The 17,477-nt window shown below is 30.0% G+C and overlaps 1 protein-coding gene across 21 annotated transcripts in view; it reads right to left on the bottom strand.

The window, feature by feature from the left end:
• LOC129951679 (myocyte-specific enhancer factor 2) overlaps positions 1-17,477 on the bottom strand; it is a 200,042-nt gene that overhangs the window by 35,524 nt on the left and 147,041 nt on the right. For 18 of the 21 annotated variants that reach the window (XM_056063956.1, XM_056063949.1, XM_056063942.1 and 15 more), the window contains one exon: positions 2,118-2,212. The gene's annotated coding sequence lies outside the window, so the exon portion shown is untranslated. Of the gene's footprint in view, positions 1-2,117; positions 2,213-14,461; positions 14,889-15,230; positions 15,416-15,511; positions 15,864-17,477 lie in introns of those variants that run through there. The other 3 variants (XM_056063945.1, XM_056063943.1, XM_056063946.1) reach the window with 3 other exon arrangements.

Here is a 17,477-nt window from a genome sequence, read left to right on the forward strand (position 1 = left end):
GAACTAAGAATTACTCTTGGTAAATTTGTCAATTCCAAGCAAGAGGCAGCACCCGTGATTGAACCCAAAACCTTTTGGCATGACATTAAAACGCAGTAACCACCATGTCACTGGTAAATTAAACTTATTAAATGGCATTGATTTTAAACTTATATAGTTTATTTTTAAACAAAACATCGTTCTTAAAATTTTACAGAATTCTTAGAAAAATCAGTTCAGATTTACAAATATAAAATTTAATAAAGTAATAGACTTTTAACTAATTTCATCTTATAATAAATGTTTGTGTTGTTTACACTTGGAACAACTCTTAGTTTCTTTTCTACAAAAATTAAACCTCCAAATAAAATTCTGAAAATTGGAGTACTTATATAATTTGAGAAAAAATAAAGAAATTGGTCTAATCCATTTTCTTTTAGACAGTGTCCGGTTATGACACCTATTATCGAGCTTATATGCGATCCGCTTAGAGAAAGCAATCACCTTGAACGTTTAAAATCTAGTATTGGCCAGATGTTTTCTGTGATCTGACAGGTGGTGATGTTGTTCCACCAGGTGTTTGCCTTTTCATAGTGTCTTGCATTAGCAACAGTTTACAAGTAGCGATTGGTATGTCAGTAAGAGTCAAACGGGGTAGGATGGGCTGTGCTGTACCATTCCTAAAGAGTTCATCTGCCATACAGGTACCTCGAATGTCTCTATGGTCCGGCATCCAGCAAAGGTCAATATTAAACTGTTGTTCCATTTCCATTAGAGATGATCGACAGTTATGGACTGTTATAGAGTTTGTAGAGACATAGTCCAGAGATTTGATAGCAGCCTGACTATCTTAGAAAATATGGATATCAGATGTTTTCTTTAAACACTACTTTTATCGCCAAAAGTTCCGCCTGGAACACGCTACAATGATTGGGAAAGCGGAATGAGAGACTTAATTTCAGTCGTTCAGAGTACACGCCTCCACCAACCCCTTCTTTTGTTTTTGAACCATCTGTATAAAAATGGTGCCATCTTCCAGTAATGTCCTATACCCCCAAAAAGATCTGGGAGGTATAAACATCTGGAAATTTCTGTCGAATTGCAGTTGGGGGATGGTGTACTCTGCTTGCTTTGGAATTGATTCTAAATACCTAATAATTACGGAGTGGCCAATGTTGTTGTTAGTCCACTGCGACGAAGCAATGAGGCGAATAGCAGAGCTTGCAGCTATTTGTTTTCTAAATATGTGAAAAGGTTTTAAGTAGAGTAAGGTGTGTAGTGCCGCAGATGGGGTCGTGCGAAGCGATCCGCTTATACCTAGGCAAGCTGAACGTTGGACATAATTTAATTTATCTTGCCACACCGTACATTAAAATCGGTCTGATTACCGATGTGTGTAGCCAATGCGTGATAAATATTTATTTTAAATTTGAGATTTCGTTCAAATATGTTTACAACGTTTTGTTAATATTAATATTTTGTAAAGATGCAAAAAAAATAGACATTTAGGTCAACAAACATTAATATAAAATATAAGAAATTGTTCAATGGGTTAACAGTTCCCAAATAAAACAACTGTTCTTTGGTAAGTACTCTTCTGAAACAATACAAAAATATAATTTTTAAATTTAAATAAGCTAAATTATCAAACAACAAATTTTGAAGAAAGTTTTATAAAAACCTATTGGGCCTTGTTTGATAAAACTTCAATTTTCGATTTAAAAAAAAAAAAACATTTATGTTATATAACTTCTGTTAAGTTTGGTCTTGAAAAAATTTGAAAAAGGTGCCTCACTTGAATTTGCTTAAATCGTCAATTTCCAAGTTTGAACTCAATCGACCCAATGGTTTAGGCAATAGAGAAGAAAACAGACACGAAATCACCGGACCCACATTTTTCGACTTCTCTACCATCGTAATGTCATGTTTGATTAAAATCTCTCAAACTCAAAATGTTTAAACTGCGCTCCATTCGCTTATTGTTTCCTATTTTAATATGAAAACTTTTATAGAATAATTAAAAAGAATTGGACAAATATCTTTGACGACAAAACATTGTTTTGTGCAGTTAACTCTAATTTTTCAATTCAACTTTTCAAAATCATAATAATGAAACGCCTTTTGTTTTATTAAATTACCTGTTTTTTGTTAATGTTTAAAGTCCTTCATAAAATATACTTTTTTAAAGGTTTTTATTTGGATATTTGGTCCAAGGAAGTTTTGTGGATGGATCCTGAAACAAAAAGAAAAAATTGTTAAAAAATGTCATTGTTTTTTTTATTAATTTTGTATTTAAAAGAATGAAGTGAATAAATAGTTGTTTCAAAATAATTTAAATTCACCTTAAAAACGAGACTAAACAGTTGATTAAAAGTTCCTAAATGTCCAACATTTCAAACAAAATTTGACCAAAAATGAACTAATCAAAAAAAATCCTTCCTTAAAAAATTATTCAAAATTATTTCCTGCAGCTTTTTAAGTAAATTTATCATCACTTTCATTACTTTTTATGAGCCCATTAATTATACCCTCAATGTTCTTTCAGTAGATATAAAATATTATATTCCTTTCCATTCTCCCTTAGGTATATCAGTCTTTTGAAACCTTTTTTGAAATGATCCGATTAAGGGATCCTTAACCTTTTCTTAAGGCATCGTATATCTCATTTTAACATCATCAAAAACAAAATGAATACCTATATGTAAGAACTGGTTGTCGTCTTGTTGTTGTCACCCAATATCATTGCCATGTCCCATAAAGAAGTAACGCCACCGCCGCCGTAGCAGATTTCAAGTTTATCCGGAAACGCCATAGTACTTACAATATATATTCCATATTCTTCTGTGCCATTAGGGGAAATAAAAATGAGTTCAATATTCAAATAAAAAAGAAACATTCATTGAATTTCTTTGGGCTTTTAGGAGCCAAGCACAGTGGTGAGCTGTCACTGTGCTATGCAATGTGCTGTGCATCAACTTTCAGCTTTAGCTTCAGCTTCAGCTCCAGTTCGAGGCAGCTCCATATGTCAATGGCAAGTTGATCATTCAACTTTGAACTTGACATAAGTATATTATAAGAAGACGACAAGTTCATGCATTTGCTTTTGTGGTGGGTGACACTCTGACGTTTCTTGATTCTTGTTTAAGGCAATTTTGCCTTAATCTGGTTAAAAGACGATTGCTTAAATATTCTCACCACATTACCGACCTCGACAAAAAAGATACTCGTCGTACAATTTCTTTTATTTTATTTTGTTTTGTGTTTTTCCAACAAAAAAAACTTGAGCGCATAAATTAAATAAAAAGAAGCAAATCGCAGATTGTGACAGCATTATAATGCCATAAATTCAAATGTCATTTTGTCATGTTCGAAGTTCGAAACTAACATGAAGTATAGTCGAAGAGTCGAAGAAGACTTCGTGTGAGCTGGGAGTAAGATGTTTTTCATAGTTTGTTGAATAAGGGTGAAGTTTTGTTGAGAAGGCGAGGTGTTTATTGTTGCAAAAAAAAAACAAACGGAGTCTATTCTATTAGACCTGGAATTATTATAATTTGTTAGTTCTACTTCTTTTTGTTTTGTTTTTGTTTTTTTTTTCTTTTCAATTTTTATCGATCAAGCGAATGAAAGGAAGACACAATTTCAAAAACTGGGACAGAGTTGCACTAGGACAGGAATATGGTTAAGTGATTTTATTGTTTATGGTAATTAGAAAAAAAAGAAACTTCATTTTGATTCTACCGCAGCACAGGTTCATTGATTTTTAATTCTCTGACATCTGACTTGACCATGATATAAATTCAATATTCAGGGAAAGGTAATGTCAATTTGATTGTTTTGACATTCATTTCTTTTGTAAGTGCAGATGACACAAAATTATGGAAATTAACTTTGCTTTTAATTTTGTTTTGAGGAATTAAATGCTTTTTGGAAGTCCTATTGTTTTTTTTGTATTATGACAAAAACGTGGAGAATAAAGATTGTTGGATTTTTTAAACTTATATTTGTAAGGTCATTTTGGAAAATATGTATAAACAATCAACTGACAATAATTGTGATAGAGAAAACTATCGTTCAATAGTGTTATTTCCTTGAACAGAACAGGAAAATAGCGCTCCGTACCAAGCTAAAGTTGTTTGAGTCCAACGTAAAATTCGTGCTGCTATATGCCTACGAAACGTGGAAGTGCTCTGCAGGCATCTTGAGAAGGTTGCAAACTTTTGTTAACCGCTGTCTACGTTACATCCTGAACATCCGGGAGCCACAAACCATATCTAACGATGAACTGTAACTCAGCGCTGGGCAAACAAAAGTGGATGTTGACATCGCGCAGTGAAAGTGGCGCTGGATTGGCCATACATATAGGAAGCCAGACGACAACATGCCAAAGCAGTGCTTTCAATGGAAACCTCAAGGTAGAAGGCGGCCTGGAAAGCCAAGAAAAACTTGGAAATTATCAGTCATGAAAACATTTCGAATTTCTGCAAATTTCAAGTGTGGAAGATGTTCAAAGTCTTTTTTTTTCGGAATAATTTGGTATTACAAAATAAATTTCCAGGAATATTTAGACGTCATTTCATTGCATATATTAAAAGCGAGAAAGAAATGAGTCTGGATATTTCTGATAGCACTGATTTATCAAGTCTTAAATTTCACCGGAAAAACTTCTGAAGGAAATGTTATCCACAATTTTTTCTTTAACTTTACAACTTCGTAAATATTTTTTCCAAATAAATATTTATTTTAAACAAAAAATTAAAAAATACCATATTTTGTCAGTTCTGATGATTACGATATTATCTTTATACCAAAATGTTTCCTCTTTACTCTTTGATTTAAAAGTCAATACAACAATAAACTTGATAATTTTGACGAATAATCAAATTCGCAAGAAACATGTTTTTTTTTTTGAAAATATCGTGTTATTAAAAAAGAATCTTAATCAGTTAAATTACCTTAAAAATAAAGCTATGTCTACAAAATAAAATTATAATAACGTAATAATGAAAACGGGAATGTCTCACAATTATTATCAAACCAATTGTTTTATTATTCATTGACAAATACTAAAAAAGTAAATAAACATTTCTAAAATTTTACGTTAGTACTTTTCAAAGCAACACAATTTAGTATTTATACCTCAGAACAGGAAGATACCACTTATAATCTTATTAAAGAAAATTCATTAAACAACATTAAATACGATTAATTTATCAGATCACTCAGTAGGTATGTAGGTACCTATATCTATAAAAGATCTAAAAAGATATGTAAAAACTTCAAATGCAAAGTCCAAAGTTAAAGTAGTTTTTTCTTAATTATATGATACGAATATAATATCAGTTAAATACCAATTTGATTTATTGATAATTTAAATTATAATAATAACAATAGCAATACAAAAAAGTATAGTTTATCAAAAAAAATAATAATATAATCTTCTCAAAGAAATGATGCCATTCAACTTGACTTTTTAACTCTCTCATCACTTGATTGTTTTTTCTGCGAGATTCAGATTATAAATTTTATAATGCCTCCAAACAGTATCAGAGCCCTATGTGGTTCATTATTTAGGTTTTAAGTTGATATCGTAAAGAGATTTTTTATATTGAAGCAGTTAAGGTCATAATTTATGTGAATTTTTAAGCTGAGCTTACACCATAACAAAGTTGATTTTGACATTTGGTAGTTCGTTAATAAAACAGCCCTTCAGCTTTTTTCTAAATACGATATTTTTTTCTGTTAAAATCCGTAGAATAATTTAAGCCACTGATAAGTTTTGACATCTTTTTGAAATCAACCTTACTAAAAACATCCGAATCTATCGAGTGTGAAATCTTCAGCTGCTTTTTAAAATGTACTGCAAAACAAACAGCGACAATGCCTTCACTTGCTCAACAATAGGTTTCGTGATTTTACACTGAGTATGAAGGAAGCCTGAAGGTTAGAAAGTAAAGAAGTTGTATCCAAGCTCCTACAAAAATATCCATGATCGGTCAAATTTCACTTAAATACATCCCAAACTTCTTAAAGAATAATACTGGCCAGAACGTTACAGTGATAGCTGTTGTGATAGCTAAAGAGCCATGATTATTGACTTTTTCGTTAACTGCTTTTGTCATCTTAGAATTGGTCTGCAAAATAGTGTGATTTAGGACTGTTTGACAGGAGGAATAAGCCCAAAATGATTGCCTACTTTAAGTACAAAATATTGCGCCGATATACAGCCACAAATGTTGGAAAAAGTAGTTAAAAATTGGAGCTCCAGGTAAGCAAATTTCATGTCAATTTCAAAACATCGTCAGTGTTCTATTCCATTAAAAAGCTCTGTAACTCTTCTAAACACCCTTTGCTATTCAATTGACAGTTAAATACTTAACCTAACTTCAAAATAAAATGGAGAGAATCGTCATCAATTAATACATATTTGACACTAGAAAATTCAAAATTGAAATACGATGTTTTGACTGTTCTTAAGAAATACAATGACAAACCCATGTTAGTTTTCATTAAACACCAGGACTATGGGTAGAGACCTCCCTTCATTTCCCCTATGTTGATTTTAATAGAACTTTTGTAGAAGAACTATAAAAGTTCTGATAACCACTATCGCAAATTTGTCTTCTTTTTTCTGTAGTGTTAAACTTGATGATATATTATTAACAATTTAATTGTACCTTAGAATGCAAATTTACAATGTTACTTGTCTCTTGATATTGTTTTGTTAAGTCTCTGTAATTATTTATTACTTATTTTTTTACTTTTACTGGAATTTTCCATAAAAAGCGTGCAAAGAACGTTTAATGGTTTTTTGTTGTAATTTTACTTGTAATTTACGACAATGTTGTTTTGTATCGGAGAGAAATTAAAGAAAAATTTTAGAATGCGAATAAAAGATAATGTGGTGCGCGATTATCAAATGTTGCATTTGAATATTTTTACAAACGAAAAAACAATACAAATAAAAAGAATATCCAAAAAGAAAAACTACAGACAATGCATACAGTAATAATAATTGAACAATTGGTGTAGGTTGTAAATTAACAAAAGATTAGATAGAGATTAGAGACGTTAAAGGCGGCGGCTGGCGCAGTGAATGATTATATTTTTTTTTCTAGAAAGCTTAATTGTCTGATAAGCATTTACAATATTATTTACAGTTGTTGTTTTAATATAGAGTTACAAACTTATTTACACATACGAAGTAGCTGAAAATAATTGTATTCCAATGAGAAAAATAAAATTTGTTGCTGTAGGTTAGTTTGTTTGTATAATTTCTGTAAAACAATCAGGTAAACAAAAAATTATACAAATTAAATTGATGTTCTTATCATCACTCATGTGTCATTGGTTTATCAGTTTTATAAGTTATAAAACATTGATAATGATAATAATGAATTGATATGCAATTTTGAAAAGTTATAATATGAAACTGAAAGATTAGTATTAATGGAGTGAATATTTAATAGTTTTGTTAATTTTTGTAATTTTTTTTTAATGTTTCAGCATATCTATGTACGTTTAGATTTTTTTTTTTTTGGAGACTTAATTTGGGTAAGTTTTTATTTTTTACACTTTTGTTTCCAGGCAGTAAAGGGTGTTTTTTTAACTAAATGAAAATTATCAATGGTTTTTTTTATGTCAACCTTTTTTTATCGTTTTAAATCGGTTAACACCAGAGCAACTTTTCCTAACTGTGCAAATTCTCTTTTGAAAATATTAATCTGTGCGAGAAGTTCATAGAGCACTTTTTTTTGTTTACGATTTGTATACATTTGGCTAAAACAAGGCGACGTAAAAGTTGTATAAAAGTGCCTTTTATTAAGTGATTGGTTTATTTCTACAAACCAGCAACTCTTAAGCATTTAAAACCAATATTCAAACCATCGTTAATGTAATACTCCCGGATTTATTGGAAAAACTAGTAACAAATTGGACTGATCGAATATTACTCGTAAAACATGTTACTCCTAATTGCTATCAAGTTTTCTACCATTCTACTCATTCCATGCTATTTAAAAAAAATGGCAACATATTATAAATGTTAAAATAATTGATAACAAACTTATGAACCGTCTTATTCAGATATCTGAATTCTAATGAACGAAATAATTAAGATACGAACTAATCAGATAGTGTCAGATATCCATAAATATCCAATAACAGTAGGAATAAGATTCTATAAAGTGTCGACAAATAAATCGCGTTTTAGTGCCGTATTTTACCGCCACATTCTAATACGTGCCACCGTTTCCTTATTCATAAAAATTAATAAATAAAATAAAATTAATAAATACTTTATTCGGTAACAAAGGGCGCGTTTATAATGCTGTTGTAAATTGAACAAGGGATTTAAACGCGCTTTAAACAATTTTAGTTTGACGCAGGGCGTTTCTGGTGTTATGCAAATCAAAGTAAACAAAATGATAGTAATAAAGTTTTTCATCCAAATTTTTTGACAGTCACAATCACATTCACATTTCCTACAGAATTCTGTATGGCGTTCTTTTTCTTAACGTCTCGTTTTAAATAATAAACTTAATACGGTTATAAAACACGTTCGGTGTGCCAAAATATTTAATCGGATATGGTCCTTAGTTCTAGTGTGGACACAGCTTAGTTATTAACATGCTATATACTAGATCCGGGTATTTTGGTTTTCAATCTGGCAATACTTTTTCGAAATTGGTCTTTTTGACAGCTGTCACTTGGTTTATTCTCAGTTTAGTTGAACAGTTTTTGCAAATCGTAAAAAATAATGATTGGGTTGCGCGATAAACCACACAGCAAACGAAACAAACAATTGTTTCAAAAGAAACTTTTGGTTAGCGTTTGTGAGCCTGTGCTGTGGCCTCTAAGATCGTGCTATTTAAAACCACTGGACTATTTTGTGTGGGTTTATGTGAAGTCGCTTGTTTTCGAAGGTAAGTCCGAATCGATGAACGATTTAGAATAGAATATTTAGCACTCAAACACAGCTGGCCCAAAGTGGACAGTAAAGCAAAAAGTGGTCGAGATTTGGACTTCTCGGCTGGGCTGGAATATAATTGAGCCAGCCGCCTTGACCAATTATCCGAAGTGAATTTTAAAACGTAATGACAACCCCTTATCTTTATTATAGTGCTAAATTCTTGGCCATAACATTAAACTATATTCGTTTTATTTCTTCTTGAATACCATTTGTCAGAAAAGAATCGCTAGTATGTTTTAAATAGGGATTAATTTTAAAGAAGATAACTGTGCACAATGCTCAAAAAATTCTCAATATCAAAATGACTAGGAAAAAAGAGTTCAGTAAAGTATTTTACATTCTTGTTGTGCGGCTGAAAAAAATGTATTTTACTTGAAAGTATTTGACAATCGAGGTCAAAGGTAAACTGTCCGATACCTAAATATGAAAAATAAGAACTCTACACATTAGTTACAAAAAAAAACATTACGAACAAGTGATTAATACGAGAAGCCAAATATTAGAAAGTGAATATATTACCATCGCAAATCCTCGCGTTCGTTGGATTGATTAAATATGCCTGCATTTAAAATTTTTTGAAAAGGATAATATGATCCTCAATGAAAGTACGACTATATTAAAACAAAAAATTAGGTTATCTTACTTTAAAAAAATGTCACGACCAAATCAATAACAATTACCATAAAATATAGAGTTTAGTCTTTTGATTATATTTTGACATAATTATTATTTATAATTGTTAAAGTTTTATTATAACTCACTAAAAATAAAAAAAATAAATAAAAGATTGCGAACTTTTTGTTGATAAGAATAATTCCAGCAACGCCAAAATTCAAAGGTACCTCCATGTTTAAGTTATTAACGCATTTTTGGTTCTCTAACCTTGACTTCAACTTCACTATCATTTTCATAAAGTAGACAAAAAAAAAATACGAATTTATTTGATCTCGAATCGCAGAACGTAATAAAAAACATTTTATTTCTTCTTGCGCTGCGCTCCACTAGAATAAGTCAATAAAAAAATTGTTTTTCAATTTAATACCTCAATATTCCATCCACATTTCAACACTACAACTTTCACTCTTCATTTTGGCTTGATAAGAGAAGAATTATTATAAGCTTCTCAATATGTCTGATACTTCCCATTCTTAAAAAAAAAAATATGTATAATAATAATAATTAAAAGGGAAACCAACTTTTGCATAACCAGATAATTTTATTTATTTATTTTATTGTTTTTTTTTTGCCTCTCACACCGATAACGATAAAGAACAATGTTATCAATTTTTGCTCTTAGGTTTGTTTTATCTGCAAGTGATAAGAATTTGATAGACATAATAATAATTCTAGGTAGAAGTATGTATATATTTATGTAGATACTTTATGGAAAAAACATTAAAACAAGAATTAACTTAAATACCTACTATTGTTATCTTAATTTATTGATTTAAGGGAATTTCTAAGAAATTGTTATTATCTCAATTTGCCGATAGTTGTACTTAAAAATCTTAAGAAATTACATAATTTGTATTGGAAGGTGTGTTAAAGCCGACCGACGGTGGTGGTGTGACGTCAAATAAATAAATAAATAAAGTGACATATGAACAGAAAATACAATTGTTCTTATTACACTTCTTTTATTAAAATTTATCAACAAAATATTTCAAAAGAAAAAAAAAAAACAAATTAAACAAACAGAAAACAAAAGTGTCTCTCTTTTTGAAAATGTCTTATCAAAAGGAATTAGCAAACATGATCTTTGACTATGAAATCAGGTGAAAAGTTTCAAGCACGTTTTGGAGTTATTGACATTTGAAATAAAAAAAAAAAAGAAAACAGATATTGTTGTTATTTGATGCTGGTTTATTGCTAAAACATAAATTCAATAATTAAAAATGTCTTCAAATGTTTATTATTGGATTTGAATTCTTATCGATAGAACTTTTAAAATTTTCTAATACAGAACAATAATAAAAAATGTAATTTATTTTTAAATAAACTTATTAATAGATTAAGTGTATGTAAAAATAAATTAAAGGAAAAATATATTCTTTTTTGAAAATGAAAATTTATCAACAGTGAAACTAATTAAAATGCATACATTATGTATGTTTATAAATTATTTATAAAACATTCTTATTTTTATTTTTTGAATATTTCGATGCATCATCAATTTCCCACATTTAATTAGCTGTGACATAAAACGCACGATATTCAAAACAAGAAATAAATTCAACGTACAGACGAGTAATTAAATTAAATTAATACAAAAAAGTATTATTTGCAATTTATTTATAAACAATTTCAATTATAATTAAGTTTATATTGACAACATGTGAAGTCAAGAAGAAAAATAAATCTTTTCATTGGCAACATAACAAAAAAAATTGCTGTGAGGGTGGAAATGTATTCAAATTGGGAGAATTGAATTCCTGCAATGTAAACCTTTCTGGGAAAAACTATTCTTTAACTGTTAACTTAAGGAAGATTGCTAACTTCTGTAAGCGGGTTAGAAATAAAACTTTTATAACTAGTAAGCCATTAAACTTTTCGTTTTCGTTGCTTTAATCGTTTTGAAAATATTGTTGAATAAACTACAATAGAAATTCTAGAAACAAACAATTTTACTTATTTATGCATTAATAAAATTAACCTTCACATTTTAAGCAATTTTGTTAGTAATTAGTAAAAAAGTAAGTATTCAAAAATTATGCTCTTTTTGTAGATATAGAACTTTAAGTTGGCAACTATTTTGTCAGCTGCCAATTCATTCAAGTAGATTTGATTGAGAATTTAAGAACTAAAGCCAAAGGATCACTTAGGAAGGTTTAGGTTCAGTCAAACAAGATTACTTTTGGTTAAAATGCTCATTAGCGAATTTTGTTAAACGGTGGGGCTCACTTTTGGTCGAATAGAAACGGTGAAGCTCACTTTTCGTTGAATGGAAACGTAGTATTCAGAGTGATCCTCAAGTGCACTTTGAGACACTTTAACTTTTTCAAAAAATGACTTCTGTGTGTTTTTTATGGGTTAGTGAACCAATCGGTCCGTACTTAAAAACGATACTGGCCAGAACGTTACAGTCTTGTTCATCAGTTTTTGTTCATGAATTGAAGAACCTTGACGTGCAGGAGCTTGGCTTCAACGAGGAGGTTTCGAGCAAAATATCACACATCTTGTTTGGTAACTACAGAGTTTTACGTTAGGGACCCGTGAGCAGGCCTTCGAAAAATAGCCCGTTGGCTATTTTCTGTGGGTATTTGTGATGTTGCTTGTCTACACCAATAAGTTTGAAATTGTTTAATACTTGGAAGACATTATTTACTACGTGATCGCCGACACATGGCCCCAAATTTTGGAAAATTCATCGTCATTGGATTCCCAGATTAGACAACGTCCATGCTAGCTGATGACGATGGAATATTTGAATGCCATAAGATTATCTTTCCTATACAGAAATTCAAATTTTAAATTTTAAAAAAAAATCTTTTTTGTTTTATTCCTGTTGAAAGTTCTGTGCCTCTAAAACAGCTTTTTTCCTGAGTTAATTTCATAAACAAAACATTAATTTCAATATGGTCCTGTTTCGTCTGCCGACGGTACCATTCCAAAACTTGGTTCTCTGATACAAATATTTATCTAGACATAAAACAGTACAAAAAATCCATACCAAAAAATATGCTTGTTACATTTTTGACTTAATGCACCAATGTTTTCTCCACATCTATTAACTTGTCTAAAAAAAAAGTATCAAAATCCTTTTTGATAAGAATTAGATGAGCTAAAACGCATTTCTTCAACTTCTTATCAAAACAATTACCTAGAGTCCCTTTCATCCTCTCCCAAAATGTTTGCTCCATTACAAAATAAGAACACTTTTAAGGACGTTTAAATAAAGCTATTCACTAAAATTCAGATGTGTCGAAATTTTGTTCGAAGTAATGCCTCTCACGTTTCGTAAGGCACTCAAACTGGTTCCATTGAGCTTAGGAGGAAGCCTTAAGATTAATGTAGTATCACAATGGGCCATTAAGCTGGCCTAAGAGTGTCCGTTTCCATCTTGGACAGCCACTTTAACCCAACCTAACCTAATGTCATTTGTCTATCTTATTTTGCTTTAACTATTTTTGACATTTCAATAAATACTTTCATTACTTAGTTTAAAGTTTTGTTTGATTTGTTTTATATTTTTTTACGAACTTTCACTATTCAGATGCGTTCAGTTTACCATTTTTCTTTAAAGAATTAGTAGTTATCCAATTGAAAAAGGTTCAAAATTTGAAAATTGTCTATACTTCTAATCCCTCAACAAAAGATTCTCTTAAATTGAATGCAACTTTATTTAAGTTCATTTCAATATTACACAGTCAGTATTTTCAATTACTAAGCAATTCTTCTGAATTTAGTCTTTTGGTTCATTTTAAGGTCCCTAAGGAAGAAGGCTACTCTAACATTACATTTTGTAAAACAAGTAAACCAAATCTCTCTACAAATTCATTCAAACTTCAACAAAAAAAGTGTTACCAGCGAAGAATTGTTATGAAATTTCTCAAAACATTGGCTGATGATTATTTTATTTTCCATTTCGGAATGTTTGGGAGTAAATGCACTTTCTTAAACTGACTAAGTAAATAATATTAATTCATATTGTGTGTACTCAAAATTTGGATTTCTAAAAATAAAATATGACCAAAATGGTCTGTTCAAGTCAAAAACAAAAATTTTAAAATTTCTTGAAGAATAAATTTCTTTGAATGCAGAATATTGAACTTGATGTGCATAGAACAAACATTTAAACCCATTTTCTAAGCAATATACTTTTATCCAACAAAGATAAGTTATATTAGTTAAAAAAAAGTATTTATAGTCAATTTGGTAATTAGATTCTCAATAATTTTTTAAGTATATAAAAATTTGTAAACAATTTCATTTGAAAGATGGAAGATTGAGAGGAAATTGAATGAAACATTAATGTGATTCCACAAATTTGATCAAATCTGATCACTAATTTCACTTTTCATCAAAAAGCCTATATTATAATTACATTTTTTAAGATCTTTGTCAAAATATAAAAGAGTAATTGAACTAGAACTCAAGCTTTGAACCTTATGTAAACTTGCGTTTAGTTTCAAGTGGCGTTGTCAAACCAAATCCTTAAACATCAAACGTCAAATTAAAAATATGTCAATTGCAAAATTTTCCAGACTTTCCGCCGCCGCTGCGGTCAATTTCAAGTTCAACATTAACTTTGTCAATTTCATAGAAAATGTCTTGATTTAATACTAACATTAACTAAAGTCGTTTAATTTCGAAAATTTAAAAACAGAAGTCAAATACTGAGTCACAAATTAAAAAAAAAACAGCTCTTCATACAAAAACTTCAAAAAAAAAACCATCAGTGTTGTTATTGATCAAATAGAAAAGTTTGAAAAAAAGAAGAATCTCTTCAAACATTTCAAATTTTAAAAATTTTGAAATTCTATTTACTTATTTTTTAATTCAACTAAAACTTACCTTTTTTATTTCAAAATGTTCAAATCGGTTATCCGTAAATGTATTTTTTAGTGAGAACAAAAATTCTTCTTCAAAAAATTGTCTATAAATATTTTATGGTATCCAATATTGTACTAGGTTGTAAAAACTTTATGTTGTATAGTATTTTGTTAAGTTAAATTAACAAAATATGGACGTTAATTAATTAACAGTTGCAGTCACTTGCCTAGCAATTTATTTGATATACATAATTGTTAATTGTTAATAACAATAAATTTGTCTTGACATCGCAGTCATTGTATACACATAATTATTATTATAAAAAATTTGTTTGTTTTTTAATTCTTCTTCAGCTCGATGCTCACATTCAACAAGTTAGTTTATTCATTTCATAATCTTTTAATTTTCTGTTTCTTTTATTATTTCAACAATGCAAATTTTGTTTCGTCTACAAAAAAAAATTAAAAAAATATTTTATCAATAACAAAACAAAAAATAAAAAAAGAAGAAATTGTCAAAAAAAAAATACAAAAAATGTGTTGCTTTTGCGATAACACTCTTATTTTTTATTTTTTGTTAATTTTATTTTATTTATTATTGTGTGAATATAATTTTAATTTGCCAACAAGGGAGACGAGAGATAAAGCTGGTTGAAGTAGAAGTAGAAGTTGAGGTTGAGTTCTTGTTTCTTTTATTACTTGAAGGTTCATTTGAATAATTTTATTATATTGGGTTTGTTTTTGTTGATTAAATAAATATCTATCGTTTTTTTTTTTTTTTTTGTTGTGACTTTTTGTCTAGCACTTGAACAAAAAATTGATAAAATATAGCAATTGATTTTAATCTCCTCTCGCTCTTTTTTAAATTTTTTTTGAAACACTTAATTGAAGTCCTTTGGCGCGCAAATATTCATGATTATCACTTTCGATTTCATTTTATTAAAATTTTTTAAGACTTAAACATAAAAATGTTATCGATTACAATGCGGACTTGAAGTGATAATGATAACACGACTGTTGCGGTCATTGGTCAGTGTGATGTTGGTATAAATGCATAAAATTAATATTATACCGTTAATTTGCGTCCAATAGAAATGTTTTTAAAAATCACATTTAAACATTCCCCGACGTTCTTTTTTTGTATAAGTACCGAAAGTTTTCGTCGTTTTCGAAAGTTGATGACGGTTATTTTTTGTTTTCTATCGTTAAAACGATATTTGATTAGATTTAGAATGATCCTTTCGAAAACAGTTTTGTCGCTCAAAAACTTTTCTCTGCTATCTCTAAATTTGTTTGAAATTCACTTTTGTGTATTTTTGAAAAATTTTCCGTCACGAAAACGGCCGACGATACGAAACGAGACGAGACGACAAACAGAGTGCGTATATGCATTCAAGAACGGAAACTTTCGGTATGGTTCTAAATGTAATTTAAACTTCGATTTGGACTCCCCATAGCGTGTGCGGCGACGACAGCGACATTCACACAGATACTACACCGATACAACACTAAAACAAAATCACACACACACACGTAGATGAAAAATCAGTTTTGCAGCGCGTGTATTGGTGTTGGTGTTGTGTTGCCGAAAAATCAGAAAATGTGTTCAAAACACAGAAGAAAAGAAGAAAACACCGCACATATGTGGATGGTTTTTCAAAAACATATTGTTTTATTATTGTTGTTGTTTTTGTTGGTGGTGTTTTGTTTTTCAGTATTGGTTTGGTATTTTGTCGAGTATGCGCTTATTATGGGTATAGATACTCTCTGACATTTTAGTATATCCTTAGATACATTCTGACAGATGATAATCGTGGTGTGGTGCGAAGGAAAGAGCGAGAATAGCTTAGCTCAAAATCATCGGACGAAAAATGAAATCGAAAGGGAAGTTGGAGCGGCGGTAACTGCTAACAGAAGCAGATACACAATACAAAACAGCAACAAGATGTTTTGCTTTTTGGGTTCAGGGTTGCCAGAATACTTTATATATTGTGAGACGCGCGATTTTTTTTTTCCAGAAATTGCAATACAAGTTTTGAATGTTTTGTTTTTATTTTTCAATTTTTCCTTGCAAAGAAGCCATTTTACTTTAAAAGAAGAAAACGCCTGAAACTTAATATATCTGTCATTTTCATTATTTGATGCATTTAGCTTCGATTTCAAAGCTTATTTTGTTATTTTTGTGTTCATTCTCATGTTTTGTAAATTCACTCCCATGGGAAGAAAGAATGTGCAATAACTTTTAGCCAACCCCAAATATGCTCCAAGCTTTCAATTTTAATAATGGGTTTTTAAAGGGTGTAAAACAAAGATGATTTTTTTAAATTGACGGGAAAATTACTTGTTTCAAACAATATGCTTCTGAATTTTAATTTATTTATGATTTCTGGACGTAGTCTAATTTTGAGGTCCAATTTTCGATTATTTTTTTGAACATTGTTTAAGTGTCAGTTCATTCGTGTTGAAATGTCAAACCAAACTAAAAATAAATCACTTGACAGCTGCCGAAATAGCTGTAGGTTGGAAAGTGTTGCAAACTCTTTGAAAAATACTCATGATCAATAGATGATTGAGATGAAACAAATTTCCCTCGTACATTGAAATATTTTCTTACATTTAATTAATTAGGACAATTTTTCAAAAGTGCAATAATATTAATTTTTCTGTGTTTATTAATTTATGAACTTTTTCCGTATTCTTTTTATTTTTATTTGATTTCCAGTTTTTGAGATATTTCTTTTACTTTTTCTAAATTTTGCATACAATGCAGTGATTTTAGAGCTCAGACAAATCTGGCAAGCCTGTTGGTTGGTGTCTTGCGAGCCATCGGCTTCAACAGCCAGCCCCAGCAGAGAACAGCAGAACCTGAGAACATATGCGACGAGCTACTGGGGGCTTTTCAAGTCCCGCAGAAGTTATCGCTTTAACAGCGAATGTATTCGTGTAGTGTAGAGTAGGTAGGTTGTAGGCTCCCCTTATTGTCAACCCCCGAGAGAGGGTTGTTGAGTCATATTTTGTGATTGTGTGATTTCTCGCTA

The sequence above is a fragment of the Eupeodes corollae genome, chromosome 3, assembly GCF_945859685.1.
Source record: "Eupeodes corollae chromosome 3, idEupCoro1.1, whole genome shotgun sequence".
Classification (NCBI taxonomy): Eukaryota; Metazoa; Arthropoda; class Insecta; order Diptera; family Syrphidae; genus Eupeodes; species Eupeodes corollae.